Here is a 6,000-nt window from a genome sequence, read left to right as displayed (position 1 = left end):
CTCTGTTTAGGCTTTTTATAGAGGTACCATTACATAGGCATGGTTGATAAAATCACTGGCTCTTAGTGACTAACTGAATATCCACCTCCTTTCCCCTCCCTGAAAATGGACAGGTGGAGCTAAAAGTTTCAACCCACTGATTATGTGCTTGGTTCCTCTGGCAACAAGCCCCACCCTCCAAGAGTCACCTCAGTTAGGTATACTCTGGTATGTTTTTTTTCTCCATGGGACTAGCCAATATTCCTGCTGATGGTTCTGGGGCTTCTATAAGTGTGACATCACTCTTTTAAATTATCTTGGGTTCTTAATGTCACAAGCTTTACCGTGTCAGAATTGTCATAAAGGAGAGAGTTTGCATTGCATTTGCCAAGACCACTTATTTGAATAATTTAGCTCATTAACCAAAGGATAAATAAGGTCTATCTTTATTCTTTAATGTAAGACATATAAATGACTGTTACACATCTTTGTAAGGCAATGAAATACAGCTGAATGAAATGATGTTCAGAAATAAAGAAATATGTACATGAAATATCAATCACCACATAATGAGTCCATTTTTATTTATTATCTACACAGATACACCTCATCAGAAGGACCCACTGACATCTACCAGCTGAAACAACTACAAAATACATGTTTGCTGCTCTCTGAATAAGTAGTAGTTGAGTTGTAAGCCTTCATGGAAGGTGAAACTGCTTATGTAAAGACCACTTATTAAAAAAAACATACCTGAATAAAATGGAGCTAGGAGAAATATATAGAATTTCTATTATGAGAAAGTGTAGACTCATGTTATGCAAGGAAGTAATCTTAATCTAGGAGTTAACCTCTAGTAAATCCAGCATTAAGTTTTATTTAGGAAACCAAGCAGTTTGCCTTTTGAAAACATAAATTTTATCCTAAAAAAGGCTTTTAGGGGAGCATCATAATGAGTGTGAAGATGAACTTTGACTCTAACTTAAGAAAAAGAGATAGAAGTAAAAAATAAAATAAAGAGCAGAAGTAGAGCTGCAACATGATGCCTGGGGAGAATTGAGGAGCAGTGGTGGTGTACCCTGCACCCATGACAAAAATTGCCAGAGGACAGAGAGCTGGGCTGAGTCTATGGAGAACAGCCAGGGAGGTGCCCTGGGTCTCCCCCTGGCACTACACATTCACAGATGAATTTTCTAAATGAGGCTCTCTCCACTGGCTGGCAGCCAACTGAACAAACACATGCACACATACTGGCTGCCTTCATCTAACTGCTGGGGTCAGGTCGTGGAGCAGGAAGGACAAAACAAGGAATGAAATAAAGAGCAAGACCCTCATTTCCCTAATATCAAATTCATATTTTGATTCTAAAATAAGAAAAAATGCTATATTAATTTTCATAAAATGATGATAATTGAAGTATTCACAACTCTTTCAAAACACATCCACATCAAAGTATGCTGTGACAGTGGTAGCATGCCTATTTACATTTTTGAGGAAAAAAAGCAAGGTAATATTAACTCAGGCAAAAACAACTAAAAAAGAAACCTACGGTACTCAACAAACATGAGAATTATCTAATTTTAACCTAGAAATCTATTCCCCAAGTTAGCTTAGGTGAGAATCCATTTCCGTTTTAGAGATTTTTGTGCTACAAATGGGAGCATGAGCTCTTCCTCCCTGATTGTTAAGTAGCAACAGATTCTAAGTAAATGCTGGCATCTTAAAAATTACAAATGTGGACATGATTTTGCCTTAATAGTTTGTGAGGTATATTTCTCTCCAGGCAGTGGGAAGTGCCACATCAGTGTTTAATTTGCTCCATTTACTAAAGGAGCAACTGCCTAATTCAAGTGAGTGAAGCCATGTAACCTCATTAAGAGGCCGGAGGAGAAATACAGGCTTTCAAATCCTAATGGATTCTTGGAAAAATCGATCACAATAGCCCCAGTCTAACCAGACTCAGCTTCTATGTGTCCATGCTGGTTGCCCCTCTGCTGTGAAAACTCTCCTTTGCCATCACAGTGGCAATCTACCAAATTGGGGCTCTCGCTGGAGCAGCCACACATGGGTGTGGAAGAAGACAACAAAAATGAGCAGGAGACTTAAAGTTCTCCCCTTTCACCTCACTCTAGACTGTAATAATCAACTCTGCAATTCAAAGTATCCTTGGCTCTCCTGTAAAAGGCACCCTGCTGGCATGGGGATGCCTCCTCATCCAAATGTGGAAATTCAAAGATCTAGTTTCAAAGTAGAGTCTCCTTTCTAAACTTTTAGTGAAAAAATCACAACCACTAAATGCAGGGTTATCAGTGGATTCATTTGACAAAGAAATAGGTCCTTTATCTGGCCTAAGCTGTGTCTTCCATGTGTGGTGGGGCTTGGGTAAAGTTTATCTGCCAATCAATGTGAGGCAGAACGGGAGCTGGATGCAAACTGCACATCATGCAAAAGACCTCTGCTGCATCTGGTAGAGAATGCTTACCACAGGACTGAAAAGCCTTCCATGTGGGCTTTCAAATCAGACCCTTGTGTCTTATTTAGCATTTGAGTAAATGCCAGCTCTCTGTGGCCTGAGTATTAACGCGTGTACTGGCTTATATTTTTCCAGACTCTATGAATACCATCAGCTAAAGATAGCACAGCAATATAACACTTCAGTCACAGGACCTTTTTTTTAAAGGAAACTAAATTAAACATTTGAAGCACAGTCACATAACAGGAACAGCAGAAACCAACCTTGGATAAATGCATAGGCCAAAGGAAAAAAGAAATGCATCATAATGTAAGAGCCAAGGCTAGAAAAGAGTAAGTTTTATAGCTAGCATGACCACTAAATTGGCATGTGGCCTTAACTAAATTAAACATTTTCTTCTTTCTCTACTTCCTCTTTACCTTACACATTAAAATAAGGACATTGCTCAGATAATTGTTCATGGGCCTATTATAAGGATTCACCAGGTGTATATGAGAAATAATGGAGAAAAGCCAATACAAGTTAAAACTGCCTTCACTAATACAGCCACCACATTATTCTTATTTCATTTCATTGATTTTGTGACAGAAAGAGCCTAGAACAATTTACAGACAAAAATTAAGATACTATTTCAGCGAATCTCAATCAAGTAGTTATTTGGAAACAGAAAGTGTGAGGAAAGTGTAAGAAGCTGAATGGTGAGCTTGGTGTTGTGTGTAAATGGAGTTATGTGTAGCTTTGCATTGTGTCTTTTTCATAAAGAAACCATGCCATGCTTTATTCTTGAGTGGTCCTATGCCTCTTTGTTCCATACACAGTAGATCTCATTTCCCTTATTCAGTATCTGTAATAAAATGGTACAGGAGTTCAAGAACAAGAAACAACTTCCAACTGGAAATCCTGCTTGTGTCCAAAAACATGAGCAGAGGTGTCCCCATCGCCTTTGATTTCTAATCCTCTTTCTTCACAACCACCAAACCTCATGAGACTCCATGTAGGTAGGTTCATGAGGCTTCAAAATTATTTGAGTTTAGTTGAGGACTACTTTTCAAGTCACTTCAACATTGCAAGCACAGCACTGTCCTTCCACAGGATACACAAGTCCCATCTTTTCTTGTTGACAAGTTTGGCATGAGGAAACCTCTCATCACTGTTAACATTATTCCAAAGGTTTTTAAAAACCAACCATAAACATATATCTCTTGCACCACCTCTCAAAACCAGTGTATTTCACATGGATGAGTGTTCAGGCAGAAGAAAGCAGGGACGCATTATGAAAATGCATATTACCATATTCATGTGAAATAAAATCAGTTACTTGAAAGAAACTGACACACGTGGAGGAAAATGCATAATAAGTGGAAGAATGTCTGATGCCTCTTGCTTCAGAATTCAAAGAAAGTTTACATTCCAGAAAGCAAATTATTTATTGATTGGGTTTACCTGATTTCAGACCATATCAAAATAATGAAGCCTAAGAAACTAAGTGTTCAATTCACTCAGATTTTTTTTCTGGTGATATAATTACCCTTTCGAAAGGCATAGTTCAATGACTGAAAGCAGTTTTCTCCCTCTAAATGCATTCTCCAGGTTTAAAATAAATCTCCAGTATGATTGTGCTAGTACACTGAGAAATAGCAGAAATAAGTACCCCTTGTCCTGTGACTAAAATCAAGAAATAAAAATAAAAAATAAAAAACTCAAGATGGCAGGAAAATATCTCCCCAAGTGTGCACTACCACAGAGTATGGGAAATAGAGGAAAAGGATGTAGGGTTTGCCTGTGCCCCTGGGACCAATGCACTGGGAGTCCCCCTGGAACTGGGTGCTCTGAGTTCGTGGCAGCCCCCACTCCCCGAAGGCCACCAGTCATCATGGAGGTCAAGGCATCAGAACTGCTGATTTTTCCAAAAATCTCAAAGCAGCAGCAACCACAGCAGTTTTCCTGCAAAGCAAACAAAATATGACTCTTGTTAATTCAACAGGGCTTTTAAAATTGCAATTAGTTGGTGTGCCCTTGGGAAAACCACACATGATTTTTTTATATATAATGTATGTGTGAATGTGAGAGAAAAAAAAAGAGACCCCTTGAAGGATTCCAAATCTTTACCAGAGTGGGTTTGGGCTTTTTTTTTTCAGTTTATGCAAGATATTTTAGTACTATTTGCCGTATCGAAGGACAAGGCCTCTTTGTTCCCTCTGAAGCACAGCCAGCTCCCAAAGTTGCTGCCTCCAGTCTATTCTGTCAGCTTGATCTGACATCAGAGTGAGACCGTGGGTCCTGCGTGAGGATACTTCCATTTGCTTGAGGACCACATCTGACCTGGGGCCCACACACCATTTGCTGCCTTTTATCATTCCTATCTATACACTGAGGAAGTGTCCTAAATTTACATCTCATGGGCTAGCAAAAGATGCAATGGAAACAGAAAGTGAAGTTCTACCATTTTTAGAGAGATTTTTAGAGTGCTTCCTCAATGCATCAAAAAGCCTTTAGCAAACTGCAGGAGATTTATATGCCACAATTTACATTGTGGATTATGTCTTATTCCACAATGTAAACTGTGGGCCTGGACATCATACTTTTTCCACAGAAATAATTTTTCAACCACCAGATTTCTAAAAGCAATATTTCTCAAAGTTGGTTTTACTTATAACATGTCTTGCCAAAAATCCCATCTTAACCTAGCAGAAAATATTTTGCAAAATAATCTATTTTAAAAAATATATAAGGCTGCTCCTGGAATTAATATTTTAAGCTTATATGTTAATTTGAAAAAAAGTAAGAAAATAGACTAAGAAGCAATCACATTGTGTGGACCTGTAACCACTCTCTCGCCTGCCTGTGGCGGGACCTGGTGACTTTCTGCAGCAGATGGGGCTGAGGAACCCAGGGAAGGAAAGCATGCAGACCATATGATTACCAGGGGTTGACCTGACCAAGTTCAGGTAGAGATTTCATCAAGTTATTCTAACAAAGATGGCACTACCTAAATGCACTAGTGTGACCGTTCAAATGCCTTCATCTTTGTCCACTGTATAAGTGTCACTGCCTGGGCTGCCACCATCTTCCACAGCATTGGACTCAAAGCACCAATTTGGTATAGACTGTCTTTACTACCTCTCACAAGTCATTTCTTCTCATCTTTCCCAGCCACCTTGGTCACAGGCAAGCAATGCAACCTCCTGTCTCCCAAGGGATTCATTCCCACCAGGCTTCAAAAGTGACGCCAGTGTTTATGGTGGGAAGGTGGTTTGTGCCAAACCTTCCAGGTTTGTGGTAACTGAGTACAAAATTATTTCTGGGGAAGGGGTTTGGGAGGAGACAGAAAGAACCATGCAGGCCCACTGCCTGTAGACTCTGGCACTCATCACTCATGGTGAAGGCTGGACTGCACCTCAGGCCAGAGAGCACGCAGAGTCCTTTCTTTCTGCTCATCATGACAACACACAAACTATCTCCAACTCTTCCCAAAATGTTAATATTCTTGCTTAAGCACAAGCCTTCATGTTGACTTTTTGTAGATTTCTAGATAAGCGATAGACTCA

General features: G+C 39.5%; 1 protein-coding gene across 5 annotated transcripts in view; it reads right to left on the bottom strand.

The window, feature by feature from the left end:
* Window positions 1-407: 407 nt before the first annotated feature.
* Window positions 408-6,000, bottom strand: part of MYLK4 (myosin light chain kinase family member 4) — a 104,424-nt gene continuing 98,831 nt past the window's right edge. For all 5 annotated transcript variants that reach the window (XM_037069839.1, XM_037069847.1, XM_037069864.1 and 2 more), the window contains one exon: window positions 408-4,396. The gene's annotated coding sequence lies outside the window, so the exon portion shown is untranslated. The remainder of the gene's footprint in view (window positions 4,397-6,000) is intronic.

The sequence above is a fragment of the Sturnira hondurensis genome, unplaced genomic scaffold (genome assembly GCF_014824575.4).
Source record: "Sturnira hondurensis isolate 20B ecotype Veracruz unplaced genomic scaffold, ASM1482457v3 Scaffold0001304, whole genome shotgun sequence".
In the NCBI taxonomy this organism is placed as follows: Eukaryota; Metazoa; Chordata; class Mammalia; order Chiroptera; family Phyllostomidae; genus Sturnira; species Sturnira hondurensis.
This window is presented reverse-complemented; position numbering and strand designations above follow the sequence as displayed.